Genomic DNA, 11,317 nt, shown 5'->3' with positions numbered 1-11,317 from the left:
GGTAAAATTGGTTTGTGGACAAACGTGGTTGTATAATTAGTATGCCAATACGAGGATCGTTTTCCAATTTATATCTTTTTACCTAAAAATGCAAATAATGATAAGGCTGGTACAAATATTTTTAAAAGTTTTTGTCACCCCCCCCTTCAAAATTAGCCCGAAAAATCAGGGGGCGAAAAAAATATTTTTACAATAAACTTCAAAATTTCAATGAAAATTCAAGTGCAACCAGCTGAAATCAAATTAAAATTCATTCTTCTGCGTTTAAAATCATTTTTAGCATGTTTGGGTTTATTAAAAAATCTTAAATTTTTTTGAAAATTTTCGATGCAAAATCTTTTTTTTCGATACAATTTTTGTTTTTGTCAGATCTTAGATTTTTTGAAAACTAATAATTGCAAAACAACTGAACTAGTGTAAAATGCATTTTAAAACACTTTTTTCATTTAAATGTAAAGACTTTGGCTTGTTATTTAAATTTTTATATTTTTTTTATTTTTTTGCCCCCCCCCCTTGACCTCGGCCAGGGCCGAGGGACAAAAACTTTTTTAATTATTTGCATCGGCCTAACGGTGCATTTAATCAAAAAAAATTAGTACCAGGTTTTACAACAAAACCTGAACACTAGCCTAAAAGATGTTTCCTTACAAATATAACAAATTTTCAGAAATAAAATAAGAGTTTTGGGAAATCAACTTCAATATCAATTTCTGAAGTGTGCATTTTTCCCTGAAACTATTTTAAGGGTTCAAATCATAACCTACAACTTTTTCAAGACGCTAAATCGATAAGAAAATGTATCATGTTTACGAATATTCACATTCCCATTTTGTATGGGCAAAATTGTATGAAGCTTTGTATGGAACAACTAATGATGCAAAATGGCACCCTTTAACACAGTAAATGCATGGAAAGTTTTATCCTAATAAAATAATACAAATAAAGACGATTTAGCAAAACGTAGAGGAATAATAATATGTTAAAATACATTTTCTAACGAATAAAATCTTTAATCTTTAATCTTTTTATTTTCTAATTAATTTGAGCCACCCTAATCAGATATCATATCCTCAGCTGCTTTACTATTTAAACAGGTTATGTATTTGAATTCTGTTTAAACTTTTTTTTTTTTTCTTTCTATGCGAATTTAAAAAAAATCATATCTTACAAGAGTGAACGAATATGAACCACCCTAAGTCATCTAAGACCACCCTAGTTGCCATAAAAACCAGGTTCGACCACGTTTGTCCACAAACCAATTTTATCTGCATTTGAGCTCACTAAGAGCAGTTTTGATACTGATTAATGCGATATTCATGTAAATTTTCTCATAGAGCATGGTACAAAATCTCATAAAATGACCATTTTTAAATCGCTGTAACTTGGGTTTAAGAATAACCCTTTTGAGATGTTATATTCATTTTAAAGAAGAAGTTTTGAGCTTTCAGATGCACCGCGGAGCGTATTTTTTTGTGTCCCCCTCGAAAAGATACAAACATTTGAAAAAGGCCTATTAAAAACTTTAAAAACGCTGTAACTTTTTACCAAAATGACCTAGCGACTTCGTTGATATTTCAAAAGACGCGTATTTTTATGCTCTAAATATGTCCCGAAGACAACAAAATTGCAAAAAAAAAATAAAAAAAGATACGCAATAAAAACACTTTTTGATGGGCCACCCTACTGCTTTTCATATAAAATGCTGTAGAATGATCAGATTAAGAGATAGAGATTTGGTGTCTTCGACAAAGTTGTTTGAAATGGCTAGTACTACAATACTGTCGAAGAAAGTATACCTCTATCTCATCTAGAAGCGAAGATAGTTTTTGAAAATATTAGAAATTGTTGGACCACCCTAATATCGTTTTGACCAAAAGATGTAGAATTTCATTTTTAACAAATGCTTCTTAGACACCGAAGCTCTAAAATGCATCCCTGAAGCGGAAATACATTATTCCTGCTAAATTTGCGTTTCCGACCACTGTGACTTGACAGCTTGTTCCAAGGGGACCATATTTGATTCATCGTAAAATGTTGTTTTGTCATTTTTTTTGTGTTGTTTTGTGAAAAAAAAGTGATCAAATTTTTTTTTAATCTTGTTTTTTACCGTTGTACATAGAAGTTGACACAGGACTTTAGGACCAAATTGTCCATTCCTGGAAATACTTTTTTCTACAAATTTAGAAAATTTCCAAAAAGACTGCTTGAGCTGACCTCTGGTTACTGAAATGCAGCGAATAAAGGAAAAAGAAACAAGAAAATTTGAGTGTTTTAAGTCACATCCATTATGTTCTTTATGAAAAATATATTTTGGAAATTTTGAAATCAAGACAAGAATTCAAATTACCGTAATATTGAATAATGAAATAAGAAATGTTAGACATAATTCCAACATTATTAAAAAAAATCGAAGAGATCAAAAAATTTCACAAATTACGTTAGAAAATGACTAACAAATTTGAGACTTGAAAACTTCAATTTTCTTGCTTCTTTTTCATTTATTTGCTGTATTTCAGCAATGAATCTTCAATGTCTCTTTTTTTTGGAAACTTTTCGAATCACATGGGGCATGGGATAAATTACATACTATTTTTACTTTCAAAAAATTGGAATGAACACTATTTAAAAACAAGGTCGAAAAACGGGAATTTTTCAGTTAAAATTAAACTTTAAGTGGCAAGATGAAAATGGTAAAAATGTTCAAAAAATCTGTTAACTACTTTTATTTAAAAAAAATGTCAAGCTTAATTTTAAAAATCATTTTTATGTACAAAATCGAATTTGCAATCCAATGTGACTTAACACATTTTTTTATTAGGTGCACCGTTGAAGTTGAAAGCATTTTAAGGCATTTTTCGAAAAATGTTCAGTAGGTATATTGCAATTTCAAATAATTTCGAAGAAACTGTATCTCAGCAACAAGCAATCCAATCGACAAAGCCATGAATGAAAATTGTGAGAAATTTTCAAAGCTTTTCTAAACAACTTAAGGTTGGCTACAGTGGTGCTTTCTTTCGTAATAATGCGTTTACTTTAAAACGAACTTTCGATTTCTAATTTTGCATCTTAAGTTGTTGAAATTTTGTTTTAAAATATTTTCGATTTTTTTAAATCACATTAAAAAAAAATTACACCATTCTGAACTTTAGATATGCAATTTTAGCCCCCTTAAAAATATATAAAAATAACATTAAATAATACCTATTCTGGTGCCAAAAACATCAAATAAAAAATTCAAGGCAATTTATAATATATTTTTTTATTTTGACTTAGACTTAGACTTACTGAATAATGCGATTTTAGGAATACGGGGGTCGAAAATCATGATGCTCTGCATGGAAGCAAGAAAATTTACATTTTGGCCGAAATGACTAAACAGATTTTTCGCTAAAAAACTTTTTATTATTATCTAACAATCGTATTTGTCGTACTGGTCATGTCTACAGCTTAACCACCTACCGCTCTCTGTTCGTTCTAAACTAGAGTTGAGGACATAGACTTGAACAAATGTATGCAGCGGCCTAAATTTAGAAGAAAAAAAATTGTTTAATAAAAATCGGTGTTACAGCGTATTTTTTTTAATTTAAAACTAAAATTGCAAATTTCGTTGAAAACTGCTCAAGAACTTCCGTTCCTTATAGAAACTAAATCCGTAGCAAGCAGTAAATTTACGCATATTTTAACTTATTTAAACATGTTGATCCCGACTCAACAAGATGGGTTTATTATTTTGGTTTTCCATTCGAAAAAGAAAGGAGTAAAACATTTGAGACCATAACTGTAATAAATAACAAGTAAACAAATAATTATAAATGAGGAAAAGTAAGCAACAACAACCAATCGAAGCACACAGCAATGTAATCGGAAGATTTGACGGAGAAATTGAACCAAAGCAAACGAACCAGCAATGGGGGATTAAACGATAGTTGTAAAAGTTTTTGTTCTTTAGTTTGGTGTAACTTTTGCGAGTAATATCACATCCATTTTTAATCATTTTTTTTTCTTCTTAGCTTTGCGGATGTAACGCCACTTTCATTAAACTCAGTGCTTAAACTACTTAAGATTTTAATCACCTCTCAGCAAACTTTCGCCGTGTCCATCAGGACTTAAAAAATGCTCTTTTTCCCTTTCGCGCTTCCCCCAATCCCTTCGGGTGGATCACATCGGCAAAATGCCAGCAGAAAAGCAAAAGTTTTAAATTTAATCTTCTTGTGTAATCTACTAGTTTTTCGCTTCCTTTTCCTGTACGTTACATCCAATATTGCTCCGAGTTTATTTTTGTTCACTCTGCTGCGGCACGGAATCCGGGGGCGAAAAAGTGCATCAGGAATGCAGCATCCGTCCAGTGTGCCGAAGACTTGGTCGACGAAGAAAAATCGTGATTCCGTCAGTTTAATCACGGTACACATTTCTTCCCATAGCTGTACCGGGGAGGAGAGCGTGAGCAGCAAAAGTTTCCTAATTTATCAGCCCCCGGTCACGACATCGAGAAATTACCGGATGTGGAATGTGGTGATGTTAGGACGAGCGTGGAAAAGGTATGGTTTAAATCTCTTTGTATCAAAAATTTAGGATTTCAAATTTCCGACGGATACATTTCCAAAAATTCAACCCAAAAAATTAGAAGGCAAAAAAAATATTATTTCGAAATATTCAATGTTTCAATTGAAATAGAAGTGCCATCAACTGAAAACAGTTTATAACACTGAATTAAATTTTGACCGAGCCACGTAGCCTAGTGGTAACGCTCCCGCCTAGTAAGCGGCAGATCGGGGTTCAAATCCCGGCTCGGACCAACACAACTGGTGATCTTTTCCCTTCTGGATTCGATTGCTTAGTAAAGGGAAGGTAGTGTACCGTCACAAACTGGACCTTATCACGACACCTTAGGGAGGCGACCTATGGAATGGTAACAATTAACCTTAACATGTTAACATTAAGTTGAGAATGAAATTGCCACTGAATCCGCTTTGTAAATGCCGGCCCCGATACTCTTCAAGGGTGTTCCCCTCAGGAACAGGGAAAGATTTACTTTTTACTTTAAATTAAATTTTCTTGTAACACGCATTGTGAAACTTTATGCGTTTTATAAATAAGACGTGAACATTTTTTCAAATACAGGAAATCCAAAAAAAAATGTAGAAGAACGTCGATCAAAACTTCAATTAAAAAGAAAATGAAAAGCAACTGGAAATGTTTTATTTTTAAATCTCTGAAAAATTTAGTTTAATAACGACGAATAAGTTGCATATAACGTGGCGATAATAAAAAAAAATTGAATATTTTTGATAATGAAGTTAAAGGTATAATACTTTTTTTGAAATATTTGTTTAACATGATCTTTTTTGGAATAGCAAATGTAACAAAAACTTCTATAAGACTGTTTTCCCTAAACTTTTAGTATTTTAATACTCCAATTTCCGTTTTGCTGAAAATCAAGGAAGCAGAAACAAATGTTTCACTTATTTTACTGATTCTTATTTTGGTTATAGGGGCAGGGGGGGGGGGGGCAGAATTGACCATGGGGGCAGAATGGGCCACCCTTGGTTTTTGGCTTTAGAATGGATTTAGACCAACTGTAAGGCAAGGGTCTTATAAAGGACGTCAAATAACATCACCACACCGAAAACGACGTTTGAATTCATTGTATTTTTCTTGATATGAGCAAAAATGTAAATTTATTGACAAAACCACGCAAATGTTGTTTATTTCGAGGTTCTTAAATAAGATTTCTCGAAAGTTGGAGTGTTCGAAAAAGTTTGTTCAATGCTTATAATGTTACTAGATGTTTCTACCAAGGTAAACAAACAACAACGGAACCTTCAAATCATTTAGAGGCTTGGTGGTGGAAGTGTTTAATTAATATCCACTTGGGGACATAATGGACCACCCTTTTCCTGCCTTATAAAACAATCAAACATTATGAAATTTGGATTAAATGGATTATTTCACTCCTGGTAGCTTCACAAATCACGTTTAATGCAACATGAGTTGATTTTTAGTTGTTTCGATGCTTATATGTAAAAATAGTAACTGGGCTGAGAACGTAGCCCAGGTACCGAATGCTGCTCGCTAATTGGGTACTAAAGCCCTATGTAAATTTTTTTGTACAACGGTAAAAAACACGATTAAAAACCATTTCTGATCACTTTTTTTCATTTTAACGCAAAAATTTTTTTGTCAGGACAACATTTTTTCGATGGATCAACTATGGTCATCTGTTGATTCAAAATTGATTCGAAAATCCATTTTTAACTCTTTGTGGTCGTGCAATGGGTCATTGTACTCAGAAAAATAAGCTTTATCGCTGTAAACAATAATATCAGCAATCTAAGCTTCATTTTAGGACCCAATTGGGCTGATCGAAAAATGACGAGGGGAACGTCAATGCATGATAGTTTCTTAATAAAAAATAAATAAAATGAAAGTAATACGGCATGAAATTTAAGGAAAACTTAAAAATACTATTTTATTTATTGATAATTATCGATCACGTTGTTTTGTTATTGTTTTTGACGTTTGTCTGCTTTTTACTGTTAACCAACATCCAGTTACCGAACAAGTACTGTATTTCGAGGATTTTCGCGTGCTGTGAAATTGCCGTGAAGTTCTTATTGTCCGTTTTTCTCGAAGGTACACGCGGCGCGGCATTTCAGAATGTGCCGCAGACATTGTTGCCAACGATTTTGTGCACTTTTGGTGCAATAAAAAAAACATACCCGGCAACAATGCCATGCGATTCGAAGAAGATCAACAAAAACAAAACGCGCAGTATGAGATTTGACAGCGCACATTTGCCGAAACTGCGGCGCGTCGTTTCGAGGCTGATATGCCGCGTGTCTTTTTCGGGAATACGCGCAATATGTTTTGTAATGGAAATGCCGTGAAATTTAAATTTTCTTGACGTGAAAAATCACTAATTATTGGGCAACTTAATCCTGAGGCAATAAAAACGTTACTTAAACCACCTTTTTGATTTGTGCATTCCTTTTAAAATCCATTGAAAACAAGGGCAGAAAAAATAAAAAATACAAAAAATAAAATTACAAACCTAGGTTTCAACATTTGGATGAAAAAAGTGTTTTAAAATGCATTTTACACGCGCCCACAGTTGCTTTTCAATAATTAATTTTCAAAATATCGAGGTATCGACGGGAATTTTTTTTTTTTCGAGAAAAAAAAAACTTTTTGTCGGACTGTTCATTGGTATTTCATGAAAATTTGAAATGTTTTCAAAGGAGTTCAAGCATGCTAAATATGATTATAAACGCAGGAAAATGCATTTGAACTGGTTTTCAGTTGAATAAACTTAAATTTTCATTAAAATTTTAAAAAAATTCGAAAAAATACTTGTGTTGCCCCCCGATTATTCAGGCCGACATAAACTTTGAAAAATATTTCCAACGACCTAACATAAAATGTTATTGGCCTAGTATTCCCAAGTTATTTCCGTCTGCTCGGGAAGGCTTAACGTTTGTACCCTTTTTTGCATTCATCAAAATTTTGTTTAGTAGATATTTTGAAGGACTTCATGAAACTTTATAATTTCCAAAAGGGACTTATGGAACACCAAAGCGAACCCGGACAAAATCCGTTCAGTCGGTCCTAAGAAATTTGTGTGAACAAGAAAACATGTCTACACACATCCCCACAGACATTTGTTTGGAAAATGATTCTGAGTCGATATGTATACGTGAAAGTATATCAAAGAGGTATTTTTACGAAGTTCAATTTTCGAGTGATTTTATAGCCTTTCCCCGGTGAGGATGGCAAATACATTTAGCATAATCCATGCGCTACAGAAAAAAGGTCAGCAATTTATTGTTTAAAGGGGTGCACTACAAGTCTGCAGACGCAGATAAAAACCAAAAAGATTTTTTTCTTGCAACTTGCGAAATCATAAATAGTTTAAAAATTCGTATGGTTTGCCTCTAAAAATAATAGAATACAAACCTTTCGGTATAAATGATATAGTATTTACTTGGAAAAATAATGTAAGAAAGCAAATTTTGCTATGAAAAAAAAACGAAGTTGACTTTATAGCTGTCGGCCACCATTGCTAGTACCAACCACTAGTGTCTTCCTTTTTATCTACAAGGACTTCGCCGCCCTGGGCTCCTAAGTGTATGGAAGTATGGCACGGAGCGACGGCGCCGAATACCCATATTTACACAAAGAATTTTAGAGCGCCCGCCGCGGGATTTGAACCGGCGACCTCTGGATTGGAGTCCAATTTTGCTATGATATGGCTATTATTATCCTAGATACCAAAAAAAAAGTTAATTATCCTAAAATAACATTAAAAGGAGAAAAAAGCAGTAATCTTCTCTAGAAAAAACGGCCTTTTCAAAACCATAAACGTGCTCGGTTAGCAAGCAGCTCTCATCTCTATACCACGTGTTTAGAGTTCTCGTAAGCTCAGTAGATATAAGAGAACACACAAGCTTTCAGATGCTCTGTTATCCATAAAAGGATAAAACTACCGTTACAGGTTCACGTCCGTGCTGATAAGATATGCCAGGAAAGGAAGTGTTCTTTGATTTCGTAACGCAGTTAGGAACTCTAAATATGTCCGGATTGTCACCGTAATTTTAAACTGTATAGGAATGTGTTGGTTGAATTTAAATATTTTTGTTTTGTTAAATTTACTGAATTTTAACAGAATCTTTCTATAAATAATCCAAAAGGTACACAGAAAAAAAAATCATGGTCATCTGGGAAGAGGTACATCTTTTATGTCAGAAAAAAGGTGTAATTTTACCTCTGAAAATGTGTAATTTTACATCTAGAAAGGTGTAATGTCACTTTTTCAGTCTAAATTGAGGTAAAATCATAAAAGAGGTATTATTCAACCTTCCAAAATTACAGCTTCCAAATTTACACATTTTTTTACTGTGTGGATGATCATGGTAGATGGTAGATGAAACCCAGAAAAATTGGCCGACTTCTAAAAAAAATATTAATTGGGAATTGATCATTTGACCAAAACTTGGTAAAGGAATGTAATTTCTTTCAGCTTCTATACAAGGAAACACCGCAGTTTTTTTTTTTTTTTTTTTGAAACTACTTTATATTCAAAACATTTATTAATTTTGATAATATAATTTATAGTTTGAAACATTAAGGATACATTATACTGGCTGTACTTTTTGTTTTACAATAAACAAAACGCTAAAAACTAAGAGAAAAGGTTGGGGGATTCCTTCCGTTGTCGAAACGTTTTGTGTACTTTGTGTGTGTAAGATTTTTTAACCTTTATTTTTCTTTTCCTTTCTTCAAACCATTCTTACACTTTCGATTTTTACTTTTGTTTTGTTTTTTCTCACCACACTTTGCGCAACCATGCCAACATGCCTTCCGTATGTGTGGCGGTGTGACCGCTCCGTGTGTGTGTTGGTTGTGATTGTGAGTGCGTTACAAACTAAAGAGTTAGACAAAATATTTACGCGGGCGTGGGGTTTGAGGTTGTCTAGACGCAAATGAAATTGTTTAGGACGTGGGAAAGAGAAGGGGGGGGGATCTATGCTTTGCGATTTTTCGATTAGTTTCATTTTTTTTTTTTGTTTTTTTTTATTTATTTATTGTTACTTTTCTGCACATTCGCTTGTTTTTTTTAGTTTTGTTTGTTTGCGTGAAAAAAGAAGGAAAAGGCTGAAATAATAGTTGTTCAATCATTTCGCTTCACTGTGATTGTAAAATTATCGGAAATCATGTAATTCTTATTTGTTGTGTGTATTTGTTGATGTGGGCTGGTTGGACTCGTGTAGTTTTTGCGCAGCATGCTTCGATTCATTGCCGTTCACATTTTATACACAAGTTCAGTATTGATTATTATCGTCGGTTTGTGTTTGTTTTGTTGTTGTATTGTTTACTGTTTTGTTTTGTTCATCCCAGGGGCTTGCTTGGATGCAGAAAGTAATGGTCCCTAGATCGAACAGCTTTTCCTTTGCTTTTTGTTTTTTTTTTATTTCTTACTCACGCGTGGACTAGTGTGAAATCGGCCTACTTTTGTTTTATTTATTTTTTATTAAACCTTCACAAAATTATGTTGGCCCACGATGTTCTTGGGGTTTTTTGTGAGTGTCCCACCTCTTCGGGTTGTATGAGCAAGAAAACGTCAAAAATTACTTTGCAAGAAACCAAAAAACGACAGTTGGCCAGGCCTACTGCGCCAAGTTCAACGAAGTGATGACTCATTAAAGTCAGATTTTAAGTGATTTCATCGCGAAAATGACTTTTCAGGAAGTAATTTGAAACATTTCGTGCACAAACAACCCGTGATTTTCGAAAAATTGTGTGAAGGGTTGCGCGATTTCTCCTTATTCTACACAGTAGTAGTAATGTGGACGATTAATTTACACAAAACATGGCATCAAGCGAACCGATTCGCACTAGTTCACTAACTGGTACAGTTTCGTTTGTCTCTAACCTTAAAACTCCTTTTTCCCATCATAAGTACGGATGTTGGTGCGATTTTGCGTTTGTTTTGACTGTTTTCGAACGTGAAATAGGAATCGACTATTTTCTGCAACCTTCCTAACTCGCACTCGCGCTTTCACTATTGTTTTGTTTATGGAGGACATTGTGGTTCATATTGTAGGTTGTTTTTTCTTCTTTATCTGCTGATTTTGCTTTCCTTAATAAATAATATGAACTTTTTTCGACGCTAAGCCTAAAATAATGCGTGTTATCGATACTCTAAAAGATACTATAAAAAATAAAACAAAATATTAAAAATAAGGAAAATCTGTATAGTTTTCTTGTATCTCCTTACAAATGTAATAAATAAATGTTATCATTAAATCATTACCGTCCGCTGAACGCAATAATGTGTTTTAGTTTCGAATTTTCCGTTATTTTTTGCCCTTACATTAACCTTCTGCGTAATTTTATATGTTCTGCCTAAACTTGCTGCTCGCGCTTACGATATATCGCTACATGTTTTTTTGTTTGTTTTGTTTGTTAAACACATGATTTTCCTTCGAACGCCTAATTCCGAATTTTCCTGTTCCTTTATTCATAATACACTTGTTGTTTTTGCTTTCCATACTATATTTGCCACGAAATGGTTTTATACCGAAAAAATCTGGTAGAGCCTACAAATTTGAATTTCTCCTGGTTTGTCGCGTGTAAAATATGCCTTCCTTTCGCCATTCTTCTTCTTTTCCAGTTTGCTTTTCGGTTCTCCCTCTTTTGCACCTCCGATCGTCAATTTAATGTAAATTAAAAATAACCTTCAATAGAAAATTCGTATAAAATGCAGCTTAGCTGCACGTGATTTGTTTGCATTCGTCATAAAGATTTTTTGTTTATTTTT

This window comes from Culex quinquefasciatus, chromosome 2 (genome assembly GCF_015732765.1).
Source record: "Culex quinquefasciatus strain JHB chromosome 2, VPISU_Cqui_1.0_pri_paternal, whole genome shotgun sequence".
NCBI classification, from domain to species: Eukaryota; Metazoa; Arthropoda; class Insecta; order Diptera; family Culicidae; genus Culex; species Culex quinquefasciatus.
Note: the sequence above shows the minus strand (reverse complement) of the source record.